The following is a 22,035-nucleotide window of genomic DNA, read 5'->3' on the forward strand; positions in this document are numbered from 1 at the left end:
AATAAGAAATCAAGTACTATGCACAGTTGCCTGGAATGGGGCTATTCAAAGGCAAGAGCAAACAGCCACCTGGCAAGAAGAGGTTTGGGAATCAGTGGAAAAATAACTCGGCAGTTGTCACAATTGAATTCAAGAAATCCCAGGTATCACAAGACACTCTTTATTTCACAAACTCAGTCTTCTCCTAGAGCACTGTGCTGCTGCTCCACTGAATTCTGACACCAGACCGGACGGAATAGCAAAGGTCCTACTTCAGATAGTTATCAGGGGTCTTTTCCAGACCCTGAACTTTCTAGATGCAAACCTTTTACATGTCCCTGCTTTAGACATCTCAGGCTCCAGTGAAAGAAAATTTTAAAAAATCCTTCTTATTTATCTGTAGAGATTAAACTGTCACAGTACCCTGTGCATAACTGACATTCATGAAAACAAGAAAAGATGATTTTCAACTCTACAAACTGACCAAAAGAAAATGCAGTCTAAATGTCAATATATAATCCGATAAGAACATTTTTTTCAAGCCTTAAAGTTAGCTTAAAGAGCCCCCAACCTTTTCTCCCCTCTCCTAGCTATAGAACAAAAACTCTGCACAACTCTGACTCTCACCCCTGTGCATATGCAACTATTTATGAGGATATCCCACACAGTCTCTTAATACGTCTCTGCCTTGAGAGAGAACAGGCTACAGCCCACCTCTCACAATGGAAAAAGGTCATGCCTGAACTTCTGTCTGACATTATCTAGACAATCTATATAATCAATATCACTGTTAAACAAATTATTATTCTATCAAGCAACAACCCTTCAGGCTAGTCTGTGACTGGATTCTTTTCGCATGGCTCCTTCTTTCTGCAATTCAAACAAATCTAAAGCTCTCAGATTAAACAATAGATCATAAGAAAAGTACAGAGAGATACTTGCCCCAAGTGGTAGTTATAAATAACCTGAACTATTTGCAGACTTTCTGATCTCATCTGTTACACCCAGTATATCTGTGACGACCCATGATCTGTAGGAACCTAACCACAAAATCCTAAGAAAAAAAAAAGAAAAAAGACTCATAATGTCATTATTCTCCATTCTAATTGAGAAAAGCAGTTTCTGCAAAATTTTATGCAATTGTTCTGCAAGCTCTCTCATCAGCAGAATTCCCACCAGTGAAGATACCCACTTGTGCAAGTTAAGCTGAGATTTAGGTTTAGAGGGGATGCATTTCTTCCTTGTGGAACAACTTCATGATAGGTTTCTTCTGCAACAAAACTGGCTGACAAAAGTTTTTGCCAGTCTCTGCTGCCGGCTCCCATTGCTACCCTGCAAATTGCGAGGCCTTGCTACAAACTATTTCCCAAGCACATCCACAAGCTGCTGAACTGGGACAACCGAACTGGTTGTCATATTCCCTGCACAGACTGCCACGGCTGCAATGAGCCTTTTATTCTTTCCCTCATCTCCACTACAAGTTACCTTTAAAAGGTCTAGTAGAAAAAGTACACCTCAAGGCACTAATGTAGACGTCAGAGAATGCGACAAATATCTGGCATAACAAGGGACAGAGGCAGGAAGAATAAGGTGAATAAGGAACCGAAAGAAGTCAAGTGAAAGGGAACAGAGTGGTCAGATCCTCAAAGGACTTACCAGGTGTGGCCAGGGCAAAGGCTGACTCCAAAAGACAGCAAGTGGATGATGTAGAGTGAGAAGGCAAAAAAAGCAACCAACATCTCTAAGGAAAAGCACTGCCTCATCTCTGCAATGTATCTATTAGAAACAAACATGAAGAAAACCAGAAGAACCACAAACCTCCCCCAAAATCAGACAGACTCCTTCACACTGGCAGCACAGGAAATTCAGGACAAATCAGCTTCTGTGGTTGCAAACCCCCATTCAGAAAGGCAGAACTAGCTGTATATTGTACCCAAGGCAGCTGCTGTTTAAAAGACTTTTTCCAAAGCAGTTTTTCTCCCACTTTCCTCAACAGTACCCCAAGGCACTTATCCCAACTACTTTTAGCTCCAATATCCCTTTTTGTTGGAGTACACCAAGGGGGCCATCACCCTCTTTACCCTAGAAAAAGACCAAATATGAGACTACTAGTGACTGGTTCTGCCTTGCTCAGACCCCAACCATGTCTTAGGGTAGCTTCAGCAACAGGAAAGTACCAAACATCAAGGCAACCAATTCTTAAACTAAGGGAATATAATCAATAATTTGTTTCCAGAAAAGTACACATAAGAGAGTTGGGAAAAGAAGCAAAAGCAAGTTATTTTAACTCCGCAGTATTGGCATGGAGGTACAGCTCTGCAAGAGCAGAGAAAGAATTAGTGCAGCTGTCCCAATCTGCAAACTGCAACTTAATCTGCTGCACTGTCAAACACACAGTTATCTTCAAAAGTTGCTACTAATATCAGGTTATATATATATACACACACATATTAAATCTCTTCTTCTCACCTCATTAAACCTATGTTCAACCATCTCCGGCTTATGTTTTCACCATGCTATAGAAACTGTTGGAAGCTGAAGGACATGTTATAGACCCAGATACCAAAACTCCCTCATATGTGCTAGCCTGTATCTGTACTACTATTATGTAAGCATACTTTGCTTAACTAGCCCAAATTACGACCTTTGTGACTCTAATGCTTTAAGATTTGTGACATTCAGGGGTTAATAACCTTTTAGTCATTATAACAATGCATTTTATAAACCATTATTTACCCTAGTCTTACACTTGGACAAGTAAAGCACATTGTTCAGAGCTAATTCCACCCTATAAACAGTATCAGAAGAAGCAATCCTGGATGAATAGTCTCTATCCAATTAAAACAATTAAAAAAAAAAAAAAGTTGAATGAAACCTGGGACCCCTTGCAGACAGCAGGCATTTTCTCCATTATTTCAATGCAGATAGTATTTCACCCTTGGTGTCCCATGACTACTTCCCAGTGCTCAGAGTTCCAGTGACATTAGCCCGTAACTGTATCTGTAATAGTAGAGGGCCAGGAAGGATAAAGATGAGAAGCATGTGTTCTCTGGCTCCCTCACGGACAAGCGGAAGCCGTGCATTTGGTGCGAGAAGCTCAATGGAAGACTTACTCTTTAATGTCGAGCCCTCGTTAGACACAGGGAGCGTGAGATGGAAGACTGACCAAGCGCGCATTAGAGTGGAACACAAACCTCCAGTGTCACGTTTCAATCCCAGCTAGTTGGGGTCCAGGAACAGGACGGAAGTCAGCATTTGCCGTTCAGGCAACTGGACCAACAATCAAAGCAGATGTATCTACTTACACTCCTGCCTATTCTTTCGGAGCAGGAACAAGGAGGTCTACCTCTGGGCTTACACATGATGAACATTTTCCTAAAACTTTTCATCACACTGCAGGCTTGGACATTTTACCAACCCTCTATTTTCAAAAATCATCTCACTTAAATAAGCAGGGGGCAAAAAACCAAAATGTTTTAACAAAGCAATATATACAAAACAATACACAAAAGCTAGCCAGAGGCATTGCCAGGTGCTGAGCTGACATCATTCAACTTCCCTGCCTTCTCTCAATAACTCCCGTGAGCACCACTCAAATTTTCTACTCTCTCACTTGTCCATGTCTACAAGCAACCAAAAAAATCATCTTCACTGTCTGTAGTTTGGCTCCTTCCAGATGTGATAGCAGCAGGATTCAGTAACCAAACAGTTTTCACAGCAAAGTATTATACAAACAGCCTCCAGATTTTAAAAACAGGAAGCCAGTCTAAACACAGGCCTCATACTGAACATCTGCCATCACCTTAAATTTAGCACAGTATGCTCAGTTTGTTCAGATTCCTTCCGAATACCCTCCTCATTTTCATGTTTATCTGAGAAATGAAATGTCTCCTCGGGGAGGGTGGGGTTTTTTCTCCCGCTCTCTCACCCTGAAAAAGATAGCTACGATCTTTATAATTTTATGTCTAAAGTTGGCAAAACAGTTACGTCATTTCTGGCTGAAAAGCAAAAGACAATAATAATCCTGTTATTTCTGCACATCCTTTTTTGGGGGGGGTAGGCAGGCTTGCTTAAACAATAAGTTGCTACTCTGCTTCCCTCCCCCTCCAACTCCTCATTAGGCCAAATAATATAGCCCATAAAGAAAAACCTAATATACAAAGCTTCATTTGCTGATTCACTTGCAGCCCTCAGAGCTATTCCATAACAGCCCTGTACTTGCCACAGTGCCACAGATTCACAGAAATACGGACTTTAAAAAGGAAGCTTAAGTAGACAGAATAATTACCAAACTGAACTCTCTAGCCTTTGTTTTCTTAGGGACAGCAGATTTCTAGGGGAGAGTGAAAACACTGTTTCTTTGAAGTCCTGATGGCAGGCTTTTTTTCCAAAAGCAGAGATGCTAATTCTACTTTCGGTAAAATTAATGACAGATGGCAGCCCTTACCACTATTCTGTAGCAATTCAACCTTGCACAGGCTGTTGCTTCAACGTGGAAACGTGTAACAGCCCAGGTTGGAAGGGACCTCGAAAGACCGTCTGGCCCAACCTTTTGTGGGGAAGGGAGCCTAGATGAGATTATCTAGCAACCTGTCCAATCATGTCTTGAAAACCTCCAGCGATGAGGACTCTATCATGTTCCTGGGGAGGTAGTTCCAGTGAATGATTGTTCTTACTGTAAAAAAAATTTGTCTTATGTTGAGATGGACATGCTCCTGCTCTTCAGGGTCCATTAGCTCTGTCAGGCCCTGGCAGCATTCTAGCCATAGCAGGATTTTCTCACAGTCCCGTAATATTGAGGAAGTTTCCTCAAATGGATGTTGATCAAAAATACTGAATGAACAACTGCCAAAGATCCCAGCATCTGTGGTCAACACCATGCTGCCTTTCCACATTTTCTTTCTTTCCAGGTACCAAGAACTGACTACATCAGAGACTCTTCCACTTCACGTCACCCCATTAGTTGCATCTTTTCCCTTTCATCCTAACGCATAAATTCTTACTTTTTTTTTTTTTAAGTAGTAGTATTAAATTCACAGCAATCAGTTTGCTTGTGCCATCCTGCAGTTCTGCATGTACCTGTAAGACAGGGCAGCATAGCTAAGTATCCATTTAATTCTTCTATACAGCAAGGAAAATAACACCATCAGGTTTAGAAAATCCAAAGCAATTAAAATATTTGGCATGATTTACAGTTGCAGACCGTTCAGTCGAGAATCAGAAGCCTCTGGAAAGAACAATCACTCCTTTGGTCCAGAACTCAGTTAACACATGGATCTGGGTTCCTTCCCCTCCATGGACAGGCACCTCACCCTGCATTTCATGGCCTACAGAAGACCTTCAGTGGAAGGCAGAGATCTTTCTGCAACATCATTACTACAAGAGACACAATGAAAAGCACGACAGTACTAGCCTTTATAATTTTAATTCTACCATATAAAAATCCCTGGCAGAGGACAGAAGGTGTAAGTCAATATTGAAGAGGTGTGAAAATACAGTACATCTATGTGACAGTTACATTGACAGAGAGGAAAAAATCCAGGACTGTGTAGAAGAATTGGAATACGAATAATGGAATTAAAAGGCAAATTAGAGAAAGAAAGTCCTACTAGTGATGGGCATAAGGCTGGAATTTTTTTTTTCCCCCAGACAAAGTGTGGAAGGGCATCACCAGAAGCATTTTTGAACAAATTTGGACTAAGCAGCAGAATGTTTTGCACTGGCTTCAACAGATGCACTTCATTTTGTATTCTGAATTTTAAGAACCTATGAGCATCTGATTGTTTATTTGGGGTTAAAATTGGCGAATTCTGTAGCACAGCCTTTAACAGCCTCTTTAACACCTTGCACACCTGTTGTTAGAAGGCCTGGGTCAGGTACCATTTTCTCTCTTCCTGCACTTCCAGATCAGACTCACTTTTGCATTCCCATCACCCACACACCTTGATGAGGGCACACCTTGGATGTTTCCAACAGCCTTGAACATAGTTCAGTTTATACATTTTCCTTCTTCATGCAGCACTTCCCTAAGTGTTTCTTTCCATAGCAAAGCAGCTCAGCTTTCTTTGCTTGCCTATCTTGAGGGAAAATGAAAATTTTGGATTCTTCTCTCTTACCCAAACAGGAGTTCCCGCTGAAGGAAAGTACAGTTAATCCAGCTTTAGAAGAGGGATTTGCTGGCCATTGTTTAAGCCCCAAGCTCTGCTAGCAGACACAGCAAAAGCAACATTGCAGCACAACAGTCTGATATTGGAAAGGGCACCACACACTGATAAAAGCCAACAGAGTTTTTCCGTTTTTTACTCCCATTATGGAAGTACCTGAAGCAGTTCTGACTGGGTACCCACATGCTCTCCAAGCATTTGATGCCTGCCTATAGTAAAATTAACCTCACTAGGAAAAGCAACACAAAAGTTTTCAAAGCTTTAAACAGAACCGTTTCAGTTTTGTTTGAGGAAGAACATGATAGCGGTAAGTTTTAAAAAATACTAGTAACTTAAAAAAAAAAAAAAAAATATTAACCAGGGAAGACAGGTTGAAGATGTTACAGCTTTTTTGTAATTGTGTATCGTGTCTACTTTGGCAGTTCCCAAGTAAGGATTAAAGTTTTCCAGGCTTAGAGGTTCCCCTCTCAAACTGCAAAAGCAGGGATACCTCACTCCCCAACCAGCTGGCTCTCAATTAAGCATGTGGCTGAACAAAGTTCTATGGAGAGGCACACTATCAAGCACAACAGCCCTTCAGCACTCATATTAAACTGCACAACTATGCAGGTAAGACCTGAAAACACGTTACACTTGATATGACCACAAGGAATAGGAAGCATAAGGAAGAGAAATTCCACAGGGCACCTGCTAATTGGGACCTAAAGAAAATAAGGGACACCACAAAAGCACAAACTGAGGTAGTGTTTGGAGCAATGGGTATATGCATGAGGCAGAGTGAGACAGGAACAGAAGCCATATTTTCAGAAATTTCACATGGGTCAAGAGATATGAGGCCTTTAAAACACATTTGAGTTTGTGAGGCCCAAGAAGGACAGACTGCCAACTCCACTGAAAACGTCACCCTGCACCCAGGGAATGGGAAAGCATTTATGGAAACGAGTATTGAAAAAGAAATACTGAAGAAGGATTTGACTTGAACATAAAAAGACTCAAGGATCAAGAAGCAATTGTTACAGTTCCTTCTCCCAAATCCTTCAAGTCATAAACGAGCACCTTGCAATAAAAACGTTACTATAACCTAGGTCTCTAGATACTCGTCCTAACTCCATCCGTACCTTCTACAGCATTTGAGAAAATTACTTCTCCCCTTCTAGAAGTGGGGATACTGCTACTACGTCAGCACAGCGTAGTACAGTTTAATATTTAATGTGTGTTTCTATGTATCCAGAGTCTTTGAATAGAATGTGCAGCTGAAGTATTATTGCCACAAGATCGTACTCAAAAACTAATTCAAATTGGCTTGGCTACCAGCACACACAGATTTAAAAAAAAAAAAAAAAAAAAAAAAAAAAAAAAAAAAAAAAAAAAAAAAAATCAGCTGAAGGACCATAAACAAAAGATAATGAAAAATGGCAGCAAGTCAAACTGCAGGGAGTAGAGACAGCTAACAGGTATCACAGGGATCAGCATTAGATCCAGTCCCATTAAATAACTTCATTAATGATCTGGAATAGAGAATAAGTAACATGTTAAAGGTGTCTGCAAATGACAGCAAAATAGGAAATATTCTACAAATACAACAGAGGAAAAATAAGTAATATAGAAGGGACCTCAGAAGATTAAAACTATGGGCAGGAAATTAAGATTCAACCTTTAAAAAAAATTTAAAAGCTAGTGCATCTGGTGGAAAATAATTTGAAACAGATACTCAAATGAAAAGAAAAATCTGGGATGCAGCAATGCCTGGAGAATAATAAAAAACAAGGTAGCCATTGGTTTATGTTATGACACAATATGGCAGCCAAAAACTACGTTAGGCTAAATATGCATAAGTGGCACATCATGGAGGAAGCGACTTTCTCCCTGTGCAGAACTGGGGTGTAAGATTGAGCTCCACACTGAGTCTGAAACAGGGAAACTAAACAACATATTCTAACCACAGCAACAAAATATTTATCAAAGGTGTGTTACGGCACACTGCTCCCTCAAGACTTCAAAGAGCTTCTGTTTGAGGACTGAACCAACATGGCATTTTTTTTCCCCTGCTGACTATTTAGTTCTTGAAATCTGACAAAAGGCAACGACCATCAACTCTGTGCCTTTTTTTTTTTTTCTAAATAGGATTTTTATTATCCTGTTTCCTGAGCAGCCCTCAGTTGCCTATGGAAATAGCTCATGGTGGACAACCCATTAAGTCCCAGCATAAAAACAGGAACCTTTCAACCACCAAAGCACATTAAACACATCAACATCTCAGTCCGAAGTCCCTGCCCAAAGGTAGGCAAGAAGTATCAGGTAGACAACAACTATTTCCAAAAGACTGAGGAATTCTGTCAGGCAAAGCCAGACAGGAGAAAGTCATATCTGAGTGACTTCACCCCTCAGCCTTCTCTTCATATTCCTATGCGGCTCTTTCCTGGTAACAAAATAAGTACTCTGAAAAAACCTGGTAAAACATCTTCAATTTGTTTCCAAATCTTTTGGCTGAAATGTGACCGTACCGTGCCGCTTTTTGCACGTTTGCTTGCCACTAAATGGCAAATGTCCCACTTTCCCTAACTAAAGGTTCCCTCAAACATTTACAGCTGTCAGATGAGTCAAAAATGCAGGTTTCGCTCTGTTGCTCCGCATGCCTGCCAATCACTGCTGCCATCCATGAAACCAAGCACTGTATCAGCCTGCTTCAGGTGTCATGTACAATGCCAATACAAATAGACACCTTTTAGAAAGGGCTGTGAGCCTTTCAAAAGATCGCAATTCAGTATGATGGTTCTCCCATTCTCTCCACAAGTGTGTTCAAAACCATTAGATGGTGGGAACATCTGTTTTCACCTTCACAGATTCTTGGTAGAACAAGGGCCACAGAAAGTCATGAGCTGCAGTATTCCATCTCTGACATTCTGCTTCTCACCTCCAAGGCCCTTCCTTAGTGGAAGAGATTCAGCCTCCTAAATCCTTTCAACCCATGTATCACATTTGCATTTTCTCTGTGGACTAGTTCATCTCTCCTACATATAAACTTGGATTCCAAGAAGCAAGAGCACTGTGCTTCCCACCTTGTGAAACTTCCTTCCTGTTACTGTTAAAAGTATCCCTTTGGCCTCGGCATTTCATTATCTGTAGATTTTCTCTCTTACGCAGCAAGCAGTTTGTATTATGAAATGTAGAGCGATACCTGAAGGATGCCATCGAGAAACACACTTCGCTGATTTTAGCCTGGAGCGGCATCTCCTTACGTAGCTGCAAGCTCCTGTGCAACTGCATGTCAATAGAGAACTACAATGAAGAATCTCCACAGGACAGATATAAAGTGCTCAGCCACAGCACTAAATTACTTGTCATGCAGGACCATTCCACTCAGGCACATTAAAGAGAAATTAAATACCCCTCAGAAATGGACAGAATAATAAAAAGTTACTGCTGCATAACATCGTTCAGAAATACCATCATCTGCTCTAAAACAGTGCGGGAATGTTTAGCTGGACCACCAGGGCCTGGCAGGCAGAACTACGTGACTTAAACCCTTTCAGAATACACACACACTAGACATTTTAAAATACTACCCTTAAGCCTACATCATGCTTTGCAAGAATTAGTCACCTCAGCAACATGAGACACATAACTTTCCATTTCTTCCACTGTATTTTTTTTTTAAAACCACATACTAACAACCTCTACCCTTTCCTGTCCCGTAAGGGTTGTGAACAATTTGCTGCTCATTTATGATGAATCACACAGTACAGTAGACACTAAAATTTAGAAAATAATGGCACAACAGCAGAAACATTACCAGGAGACTTTCACAATACTAGACAATTGCTAAGTGCCAGCTAAAGAAGCAACCTGATATTTTAAAGAGATAATCCATAGGAAAAAGGTACTTCTGATGTATTTCACCTACTTCAGTCACCAAAGAGTTTCACTATCATGACAGTTCTTGAGAACGAAGCTCACTGAGCAGTCAGAAATCCTTTTACTGTATCAAAGTTCACGGAGATAGGCTACAGACATTGATCAGGACTAGGGAAATGCTGCAGTTTGTTTCCCCAGTTACAGGACAGAAAACATTGGTATTTTAACTTCCATAAGTTTTCCTTTAACTTTTCCATTGCTTAGAGGGTTTTCTCTCATCCTTCTCTTCTGCAAATAAATTAAAATGAGGAAACAAAATGAAAGAGGCACATAAGAACCCTATTGATACTTGTTGGAGAATAAAAGGAACGATGCAAAAGGAAAACCCTAAACAGCTTTGAATCATATGCATCCTGGAGGATATTTCTATGATAGCAGTTGATGTATAAATTTGGGGCAACTATGAGATCCATACCCATGGTTTTTAAGTTTCAGACAACCAAAGTGCACCTACTCCCCTAAAGGCAAAGCACCACTTCAATTAAATGCTGCTACTTAGAGCCTTCAGAAGAAAGAATTTGGGCAAAGCAAGCTCTCACCAAGTCCCTCAGAACAGATCCCTGCTCTCAGTTGCTACAGTGTTTTGTGAAATGTGTGTCTGAATCACTTCTGTCCCTAAAGTGCACAGTCAATGTACTCAGGTCAGCTTCAAACTAGCTAACTTGGGTTTTGGTGGCAGTAGATCACAAAAGCACAGAGCTGCAATCCACGTGCAAAAGTCATCAAAAGCAGCAGAGTAAATACTTGAACCAATCATCGTACAGTGAGCCCCACATTACCTCAGCTACAGGAACACCCAAGGTTTACTACAGTCGCAGCAAGGATAAGCTCCATCACTTCTGGGAAACGCCCTGGAAGAAGCAGAACTTGGAGCTATTTCAGAAATTCTGAAACTTTGCAATCCCCCCTTCACTGAATGGACATGAATGCAAGCAGACTACACCACCTAATGAAAAATAGCTTGGCATCTGTCACTCATAATAGCGATATGAGAACACAAAGGTTTAATTTGCATCCATGCGTTCGTCCCTTTTCTACTTCACTTGCCTTAGTTTAAGTAACCCAAGTATTAACTTTTAATGCAAAAAAACTTCAAGTACTTTTCCAAATTTCATTCTGTTTCTGCTCCCATCCTGTCACGGCCTCTTCCAAGCTGTGAGTGTCTTTGGGGTTTCACTGAATCCCTTGCTTATCAGCTGAGAAAGATATAGTTGTCATCTCACTGTGCATGGACTAACTCAACCTGACTCAAGCTAAAGAACAAGCTAACAAAGCCCCACTCAGTTTCCAGGCTGACAGAGGATAGCTATACACCCTCCTGTCTGCGGACACTCTTGAACAGTAATGACCTCCGGCAGATCCTACTGAAGAACCACTTACAGGCCACAGCATTAAGGAAAAATAAATTTACATTAATTTCAGTTTATCTACTGTCTGTAAACTGCACCTGTTGAATTGCAGCTTCACAAGATGCTAAGCTGTCTCAGGGTGGGGGGAAATAGGGCTGGGAAAATTGAGTGGTCAAAAGAGGACGCCTAAGAAGAGGAAGCACTACTGCCATCTTTGCTTGAGAAGTAGTGGTCAGAGGCTCCAGGGAACCAAGAAAAACGAAAAGTGGTATTTTTTAATCTGGGTTGAAGGCTTAAAACCTGGAAAAAGTACTTACGAAAATTCAGAACACAATGGATCCAACTCAGCCGTCTCCTTACCACAGAGCTAAGAAATCGGTTCCTTTCTCTTTAGATTTAGAAGCTTCTTGACCTTTAGCGTCCTCTTGCACACCACTTACGATCTTCATTAATTACTGCATAAGTGCTTGTCCACTGCTCTCTGGATTTCCAAAGCACCCATAACCTTGTTCACAACATATTCAGAAGCCATTTTGGACTTGACCTTCAAGATTTCATCCTGCACTGGCTCTCTGAAATATGCTAAGTTTGGCCCACAGGAAATCATCAGCCAGGCTCTCATCTTTTGGATGCTCCAGGTGCTGGACTAGCTGAGAAGACATTCTGCCCTTCAGAACATATGACAAACTTTTCTTCAAAACTAGAACTTAGAACATTCTTTTGTTCATTTAACCTATTTAAAACAAAAGCCAAGTTCCTCTGTCTTGATCAGTCCTAGAACACATCAACACGGACAGTCATATACTTCTTTTCAGGAGATAAAAATGCAAACATTGTAAAGTCCTCCTTTTCAGGGAATCCGATGTTCTAGCTGTACTGCAGGTGTCCAGACACATAGCGAAAGGAGATGAGTTCTGCCTCAAAAAAAGGCCCATTTTGGCTTTTGTGAGCTGCAGTCAGATTCTTCCCATCATTATGGCACAACATAGAAAAGGCCAGGTTCCTAGACAAGACAGAGACTGTTCTCTTACAGGGTCATTTTAAGGAGTTTATTTTGGTCTTCTGTAATGAGGCCATCATGTTAGCAGTGGAGCATCTGAGCTTTCTAGCTTTCCAGCTCTCTGCCACACAAGAGCCTGGGAAGCCAACCACAACAGCTCTGCTCAGCAGAGCAGTTCTCCAGGGAAGGGATGGGATGCACAGTGTGGTTTTGTGGCAATAAGGAGGCAGAAGCTCATTTTTGCAATCCCACAGGCAGAAAGACTTCAAAAGCACAAACCACAAGATAAATGGAGCTATCTTGGGACAGAGAGAGCTGTTCTGTGTGTTGTTTTCTAAAAAACAGCCCCACACATGATATTATGTTGCCCTCATAGGAGAAGCAGCAAAGGGGCAATTATTAACTGGCCAGACTGAGCTGGCAGAACAGGGTTGGGCCTGGAAAGGAGAGAGGTACCACACAACCACAGAGACATCACAGCAACTGTGGTGCCTACCAGAGAACTGGATTAACTTAAAAGTAAAAAAGAAACCTTTACCAGTAACATTTTTTAAATATATATACACACACACATATATATACATACACACACACGTGCAACTCAAAAACATAAGCTTAACACAAATATGTTTTATGGGCTCAGATGAGATAAGTTCTTTCCAACAGAATTGCCAACAGGAAAAACAAGAACAGCAATCTTGGGTTCCTGCAGGGCTGCCCTATTCAGCCCATCCGCATTTGTTTGCTTTCTAGGCAGTTCACGAAGCCCTGACCTACACCCCACACAGGGCCTGGACTTTAGACTCCTTTGCAACACCTAGAAAGTAGACACAAAACTCTTCTCTGCTTCAGCTGGGAGTCTCAGGTGCTGCCTCTACAAACCCACAAACTCCACAATTCATTCACACTCCCACCCCAGAAAAAAATACATGCAAAACTGAAAAGCGCCAGAAGATCCCTTACAGCCAATTTCATATTTTTCACATTGGGTTTTACCTCTGCCTTCAATTAAATGATAGCAACAGCACTGAGGCAGGGGCAGTAAGATGCACAAAAAGCAAAATGGCTTAATTACGGAACCCCATCTTTGTAGGTATGTGTGTGACCTTCATTACCACAGCGTCAGAGTGTCTTTTTCTACTAATAAATAATTTCAGCACCTCTTAAAAGCTAGGAAGTATTATCTTCAATCAGAAGCAGAAAATGGAAGTCCAACAGCACAGATCTGTGAGTATGTGGGTGCCTAAGTAATTTAAAAATCAGTAGAAAATTAGACATTTAATTATCATTACACATCCGGCCAAATAGATTTAGACGTGACTCGTGGTACCACAAAGTACGCATACCTCCCATCGCTGGCAGTCTTCATGCTTGGAAAGCTGAGCCCTAAGTGACTTCCTAAAGAATTTGTGGCCAAACTGAGAAATTAACACAGATCCTACCAGGTCCCAGTCCACTTCTTATCCAGGACACAAGTTTCCCTGCACTACCTTGGTCCTTACCCCAGGGAGCTCGTTCAAACAAACCTGCAGGAAATCAAAGTCACTATTGCTCAAACGTGGAAGGATTTACACATGCTGCTTGGGAAGTCAAAACGCCTCCTGCTCCACTTCACCAGTCTGCTCCCCTCTGCTCCTCGACCCAAATTAAGTCAGATCCAAGTACCAATTCTCAAAAAAAAAAAAAAGGTCAGAGCCAGGCTCCTGAGACCTTCCTGGGGGTCCCAAGTTCCTGTATTAGCTTTACAATTATTAAAAGGCCAACATTAAAGGAAGTCCAGCCCTGAGGCCACTGTTGATCTAATAAACACTGGAATTAGATTTCTTCTCAGTGAAGAGGCTGCCCGCCTGATGGCACAAAGCCAACATTTAAATGCTACTGTTGCTCAGAGCCCTATATTAGTTTTGGATCTGGGGAGTTTGTCTTGAGCTACAGCCAAAAGAAACATGGGAACTGGAGGGAAATTTGTTAAACGTTAACAGAGCTGCAGGAAAGGGCTACAGCAGGACTCGTAGGTGGCGGAGAGGAAGGAGGGGAAGCCACAAACAAACAGAAGAAACAAAAACAAGAAGCAGGACATGGAAAGTGAGCAACAAGTGAGAAGATTTTTGTGCAGAAGTGACTCTCCTGTCCAACCAGCCCACTCAGCTGCATGAACAGCAGACTTTTCAGGTCTCACTTGCTCGTAGGGTTTTTTTGCAACTACAGTGGTTCTCATCTACCCTCCTCTCTACACGTTCAAAATACAGAGTAAGAATCTGAGGAAGCTCTGTTATTCCCGACTCCTTGGCTATGTCCATGCTGAGTTACCATGAAATTTGACTCTCATCCTTGGCCAGCTATGAGTAGATGGATATTTCCAGTCTCCCCAGCTGGGATCTCGACAGATCCCACGTTCTCAAGAGGCAGTGGGACACCGCCGTCTGCAGGAGCAGCTCTTGCAGCAGGATCTCTTTTTCATGACAAGAATGCAGTGAAAACAGTACAAGACTGTCTGTTCCTGCTGTTCTCCATTTTACTGATGAATTGTAGCGACCTAGCACAATGCCCTTCTTGCCTTGAATACTCAAATACTCAATCTAATACAAATGTCCATGCATAGATAGTTTAAAGATACTCCAGTTTTTGGTTTGGTTTTTTTTCCTTTCCCAAGAGGAAGGAGCTGAGCACGAAGACTCTCCCATTTGACAGTTGCTTCCTGTGAGGTCAAGCCAGTGAGGGCACAACCTGCATTGGGAGGTTCTGATGGTAGTGACCGGAGATGCAGGACAAAAAAAACCAAGATCAGCAACTTCCATCCCAGAAAGTTCCTACTGCCTCCACAATTCCTTCTCACTTGGAGAGATGAACTGGAAGGAACGAGGAGATTTAGATAGCAAAAAGCCACCCCTCTGTCATGTCCACAGGGCTCACAAAAGTCCTCTGTTTGCTCCAACTACATCTCCGCTCTTTCCAGCCCTCTACGGAAACATTTCTGAGGCAGTGGGTGCACACATGCACTTGGTGCTATAGAACAGGATAAAATGACTGGAGAGCACACTCATTAGTGATTTTACGTGCCATCCTTTACTGTGTCACACTTGAAGCTGAACATTGCTGGGGGGCAAGAGTGTTTGCTCCCCCCACCTCCCCACACTGCAGCACAGAGACCCCTTTCAAAGCTTGAAGAGTCTGTTTGAATAAATCATCTGTGCTTCTCAGCAGAAGAATCAAGCTACATATGATATTAAAGAAGCAAGAGAATGAGCAAAGAGCATTCAACCATGGCCAGAACTAAATCAGCTGAGGAAAAAAATGGGTTAAAGGAAACCAGAAATATCACAACATGGACTTTTTTTCCAGCATCTGAAATGAAACCATTATATAATAAAACCGAGAGTTTTCACTAATAGAAATGGGTTTCTAAGCATCTTGAAATTCTATCCTATCACTGCTGAGATAACATATGTCCAAGTTGTCCATCCACTTTCAATCTCCACATCAGTCCCCAAGTTCAGCTTCTTTAAATGCTTACCTAGTTTTTTATGTTATATCCACCACAGGAGTATTCATGTTTTTACCAAGTCCATTTGCAATAATTCCCAAGGGGTCTGCGGAACTTTATAGGTCTCTTCATAGATTTTTCTCCTTATTGTCATATTCAGCACAGAAGGAGAGACAGATATGGACAAGGGCCACTAAAATCTGCAAAACTATCAAAATACAGCCAGCAATGTTTGAGCAAATCCCCATACAACTTCTCCAGGAACAAAATACCCCTAAACCTTATTTTCATTCTTCAGGCACTTGTCTTTCACAAGATACAGTCTGTTTACAGGTCACCTGCTGTGCACACAACTCCTTCTCCAAATGACATAAGTCCTCTCTCACACAAACATGTAAACACAGACTGGGCAATGCTGACTCCGATGAGCATCCCCTTTCCCCATAAGCCTTGTAAAGGGTTAAAGCCCAGTTATCACATGCTGGTAGGCTGACAGCTTTATGTCTGTAATGTCTATGTGGGTTTTGGACTCTCCCTTTAATCGGGTTCCATTGCAATTAATCAGTGGGTTTCTTTATAAGAAAAAAATAATAATAATAGAAAACGGCGAACAGTCTATTCAACCCAATTCAATCTGCCCAGCCAAATCTCATGACCAGCTGGAATGCCCCTTTCCTAGCCTGCCCAGCAGGATGCCCAAGAATGGCGTGTGAACGTTTCTCTCTGCTCCTGCTCCAGCGCTAAAATGAACAATAGTCCCTGCCAGTGTCATTCTTCAGCAATTCATCTCTTCCTGTCGCCAGACTCTTTCGTTCCTTCTTGTGCCTTCCACCTTTTTTGTATGAAAAACAACAGCAGATCAGCAGGAATATAATAAAATAAAATTGTATTTACTGGAGAGATTTGGAGGAAGGGGAAAGAAGGGGGTTGGGGAGAGGAAGAGCCCCCACCCCCTCCTGCAATGAAGACACAGAAGGGGAGATTTCTCAGGCCCCAGCTGACCTGCCCCGCTCCACGCCTGGTCTCCCTGCTGCAAGGAGCAGCAAATCTGCCAGGGGGGCTGCAGGGGGGACAGGGCTCTTTTCTTCTGGAGGATGTTGGAACTGTAATTACAGAGAGGCAGTTTCCGGGGAGAAATTAACATGGATCTCAACTCATGTTCCCTGTGTTTTCCATGTGCAGACCTGTGGCCTTTACTCGACTCTCTCATTCACCAGGGAATGGGTCAAAAGAGGCTGAAAGAGGCTGCAAGCGCAGTTAGGTGAGACTTGGATCTCCTCTTCCTGAAGGAACAGAAATAGGAGGGCGATGCTATGGGACAACTCCAAGGAAAAAATAATATTTTATTTTATATATATATACACACACACATATATATATATATATATATACACACACACATACACACATATATATTCCCCACAGAACGGAAAATGTGTCACTGTAAAAAATTAGGCACCACTAAATGGTCCATGAGGAACAGGTTAACCACAGAGGCAGCAGTAAAGAGCACACTAAGAGAGACACCGTGACTCCCCAACACCAGCTCGCTCTCCATCAGAGGGCAACAAGGGACCAGGTCTAGTGGTACAGAACCTGGAAGATTTTAGTAAATTTACTTTTATAGGTGTGAATTTAAAAGGGTTGCTTCCTAGTATGCAGAACTGAGCAACAGTCTGAAAAAGACAGTATCTTATACAGCATGCTTGACAAGAAAATAAACCCATCTGCTATTGATTATACAGGACATTTAAAATCTACTATAAGCAAGTTTAAAAAAGCTTTAATGAAAACCCAGAATTAAGTTCACCTGCACAGCTTTTAACAGGCCCCTTTTGCACACAATCCCCATATTACTTGCAGCACAAAGTCCGGAACTGAATGTAAAATCATTATGCGGTATTCATCACCACCACAGTCAAGCAGTCCATAAAGAGATTCATTTGTCTTCACATCTTACTGCTGTGAATGGTTTCATCAGCTCCGTTTTATAGATCTCAGGCAGCCAGAGTCCCAAGCCAGAAACCTCAGTTCTTACATGTCCAACCTGAAGAGCCGAGGAATGGTTTGCAGAAGCGTTGGATGCTCGTAAAACACAACAGAAGGGGAGCAACACAGGTGGTACAGAAGTAAAACACTGTGCCAAACAGGTCAGCCTCAGGCCTCTCAAACTTGCAAGTCCCTTTTTTCCTAAGAAAAGAACCTGAATGACACAAGCTGCTCTGTGGGTGAGCCACTAAAGAGAAGTTCCACTTCTGAGAGGAAGAGGACAGGCTAGATGTAGGAAAAGAGAGCACAAGGCAGAGTCTCCCATCTCACACGTGCTACCCAAAACTCTCCATGCACCTGCCCACATTCCCTCATCCTTTTTCTGTCTCTTAACAAGCTTCCCTACTTTGTAATCCAATTCTCTTCTGCTACTCTTTGCGCCTAAACTTTTTTTTTTATTTCGCTCCCGTGAGAAGCATCCAGAAATTAAAACTTGACCCAAACCAGGTGCAAACACAGTCACCTTTCTCTCTATTCCCACCGAGCACAAATATCTGAGTTTAAACCAGGTGTAAGTTGATCGCAAAAGAACAGCTAAGTGATCCAGATGGAAAACTGCTAACAAAAAGTCAACTCTTCAAAATTATCTGGAAGAATCTGAAGAGGCAAACAGGTCACCTTGCTCAGTATTTGGCATCACACAGCTGCACTGGTTTTGTGCAGTTGCTATATGGCCTTGTGGGATGACAGACCCAGCTCCATAGCGGACTCCGTATTATTTCTTGCACTGCAACATGATCTTCAATGCTGCATCATATCACACAGAAACAGGCTATTGTAGCTGCCTTCTCCTCCTCCTCCCTGCCTGTAGGCCAGCGAAGCAGCACTCGGCCCAGCAGGCTCAGAAGGCATCATCTGGACCACAGTTCCTCTGCGGCTCGGGGGAATGCTTGAAGCAGAGCTGGTGTTTAAGCCAAGCCTGCCCCTGGACAGTCAATGTCCATCGCAGAGAGAGTCAAAGAGGCTTTTTGCTGACAGTCTTTTTAACTCCTACACAGCACATACAAGTACCAGTTTTCAAATACTTACAATTCCAGCATGCAAGGGTGAATTTCAGAGAAACTAAAGAATCTTTACACCCCTTCTGCTTTTTTGTATTTCTGGAGCATGAGAGGCTCAACAAACATTCTCAAGCTTTTCTGTACTATGGCAAGATTTTAAACATGGGGGACAAAAAAAAGGCATTTTCTCTCTATCCTCCAAACTCAATGAATCATTTTAACTGAAGTTTCACAGGCAGTTTTAAGCAGAAACTCTTCTCTCTCCCTCAAATTTCATCCTGGAAAGTTAGAAATTGGTCAAACCTTAATCAACTGACAAGAAAGAGAAAATCAGGTTGGGACTGGGGTAGGCTTGCCCCTATGGCACCACTCCTTTCTCGCTCATCATCCTTTTCTGCTCCAGAGGTATCAGAAACCTTCTCTCCAATTTCTAATTAACACAGTTGAGCTGAGCTCAAAGCAACTGTTCTCAACTTGCACTTAATTTAAGGACTTAAGCTTCTATTTTAGTTCTCAGGAGATACTGCTCCCAAAAGTTCACCTGTTTTTTCAGCCATATTAGATGGTCTAACCATAATAAAGTTGTTCTCTCTCCCTACAAAGCTTGCTTGGTGGTAGTTGTGATGCTCTAAGGATAGAATGCTTCTATGCATTTTATATCATGAACAATACAGAAAGAAGGGGCAGTTACCAGATGCCAGTGAGGATAAGGATGCTTAAAAATGTCCATAGTTACATACATTCTTATTTGGCATATCAGAAATTTTTTCTTACAAAGGACTCTTATTCTACCCTAATCGACAAATGAGAGGCAAGGATGTTCCTTATTTAAAAGCATTGGCTATATCCCTGCTAAGAACTTTACTGTGAGCTTTACTATAGCCTAGCAGTCTTGCCTTCTCTGCACAATCTCCCACACACTGACACAGAATAAGCCTTTACTTACTGAATTCTGCCAGTCGCCTGGAGATTGGATTCAACTTGGAAATTTTGCTGGGATTTAACTGACTGGAAGTGGAAGATGAGCCAGTCTTGGACAAAGAGTTCCGAAGTCCAGCCTCCGTATGTGCAGCCCCTAGTTTCACTCCGCTTAAAGTCTCAGGCCTTAGAGCAGGGGTGTCAAACTCCTACATTTATACAGTCCTAACATTACATTCGGCCCTTTGAAGGCAACCACGAGGCTGATGTGGCCCCGGGTGAAAATGAGTTCAACACACCCGCCTTAGAGCAAGAGTACTCCCTGCTCTGAGAAAATATTAACGTGGGTAAGCCTCTCCTGCCCAAATTCAATTTCTGACATGATGCATCTGGAACCAGGATGATGCTTCTGGCATCATTGCTACTACGACAAGAGCCATCAGTTCTAATATGATATTTTAATCTTTAATACACAGCAAACAATACATGCAACATGGCTTAGCCAATGTAAGAATTTAGCCCTAAAGTGTGAGCATGCCAAGCTTGCTGCCAGCCCTGAAGAGATGGAAAGTAATGTTTAAAGGAGGTGGCCTGGTTACTTCTTCCCCATAGCGCCAGGGAGAAGTGGGCTCATATGGTCTCTTCTTGACACAATCAAGCAGTTTCGTGGTGTTCAAATATCTCCAACGCAGCTTTAGAAATGGGGGACAGAATCAGCCCATAGATATGAGCTTACTTGACTATCCCAGGACTATGGTAATGGACTCAAGGAACTCCCAAGGCTAAAACCTATCAGACAGTCAAGTTGCAATAGTTTGCGCTAAAGAGACATCACTTCTCTGATTTCTTCCACATCTGGAGCTGGGACTCAGATCAAATAAACTAGAAACTGAGAGACAGTTCACAGGTAGTAGAGGGAAAATGAAGTCAAGCATAAAAACACAGGGAACAGTTAAGCAGAAATAAGCTCAACATACTTAGCACAAGAAAAGGCCACACTTTCAGCCTACACCAATGCTTTGGATGCAACCACCCAGAAGGGGCTTTCAGCTAATGTCTCCTACTAAAAGAAAAACAAAAAAAGAAGAGTGGCTGAGCCCAAATGATTATGCGTTGTCTGCCTAAATCTCCCTCCTCCCTCAGATCCAACACTGATGCACCCCAAACCCTCTCTAGCTTCAGCATGGATGCTGAATGCTGACAAAGGCTCCCTTTAGAAGCCTGGACTGCAAAAGCCAAATCCCTCCACCCATCTCTGGTTTACTTACCCTCCCTCACATATACAAATTTTCTTCCCCTCTCCTACCTCCCAAACCCATCTCACCCTCCTCCCCTCAAGTGATTAAACGAAAAGCTGTAGAAATATTTGCCCAAAGCTGGAGCCTGCTGCTGGGCCCAGCTGTATTGTTGGGAGGAATACGCACAGCAAACTTGCACTGTGAGGAGCCCTGCGGGACTCTGGGCGCTTCGGGGAGGCTTTGTGAGCCCCGCTCTGCATGCACTAGCCAGACTATTGTGAAAGGGAAACAGAAAAACCCTCACAAACCCCAATGATCCCCCACTCTGGTTTCCCCCGCCTCCCCAAGTGCCCCCCTTCCACCAGCCTCCACCTTCCCCAAGACAAATCGAGAGGGGAAGGGGCCGCTGCTGAAGAGAATGAAAAGGTTTCTTCAGTTAGATTTAAGGCAACAAGTCAGGGCTGCAAGAAGTCCTTTATCTGCCAGGGAAGCCTCCCACTGCTCCGGAGCTGGGCCGAGCGGGGATCCTGGGGGCCAGCTTTCTGAAGGCTGCCATTGATTTGTCACTGGTGATAAGTGAGGCCGGGGCCGTTCCCACCATCGCCTGCAGAGGGGACGACTCTCCCACAACACCCGGCAGGGGAGACGGATGGCAAATGAGGAAACGCAGAACCCTACGGTCAAAAAATCCCCAATGGCTCTTTTTCTCTAATGAGCAGCAACAAAAAGGAGCGACTGTGCGGAGACCCAGGCAGGGGAGGAGAGGCAGCGGTGCACAGGGGCAGCGCGGCCGCCCACCGGCACTCAACCAGAGCAGAGGGGAGTTCTTCAGCCCTCACCTCCAAACAGCCTCCTAGTGTCAACTCTGTCGAACAATATTCCTTCAAAAACTACCAAGCCACTCCTTTGCCAATAGCAGGAGGCTTTTAAACCTGCTC

The 22,035-nt window shown here is 42.7% G+C and overlaps 1 protein-coding gene across 3 annotated transcripts in view; it reads right to left on the reverse strand.

Moving 5' to 3' along the window:
* LRP4 (LDL receptor related protein 4) overlaps positions 1–22,035 on the reverse strand; it is an 83,987-nt gene that overhangs the window by 44,163 nt on the left and 17,789 nt on the right. The gene's annotated exons all lie outside the window — the stretch shown is intronic.

The sequence above is a fragment of the Caloenas nicobarica genome, chromosome 5 (genome assembly GCF_036013445.1).
Source record: "Caloenas nicobarica isolate bCalNic1 chromosome 5, bCalNic1.hap1, whole genome shotgun sequence".
Lineage (NCBI taxonomy): Eukaryota > Metazoa > Chordata > Aves > Columbiformes > Columbidae > Caloenas > Caloenas nicobarica.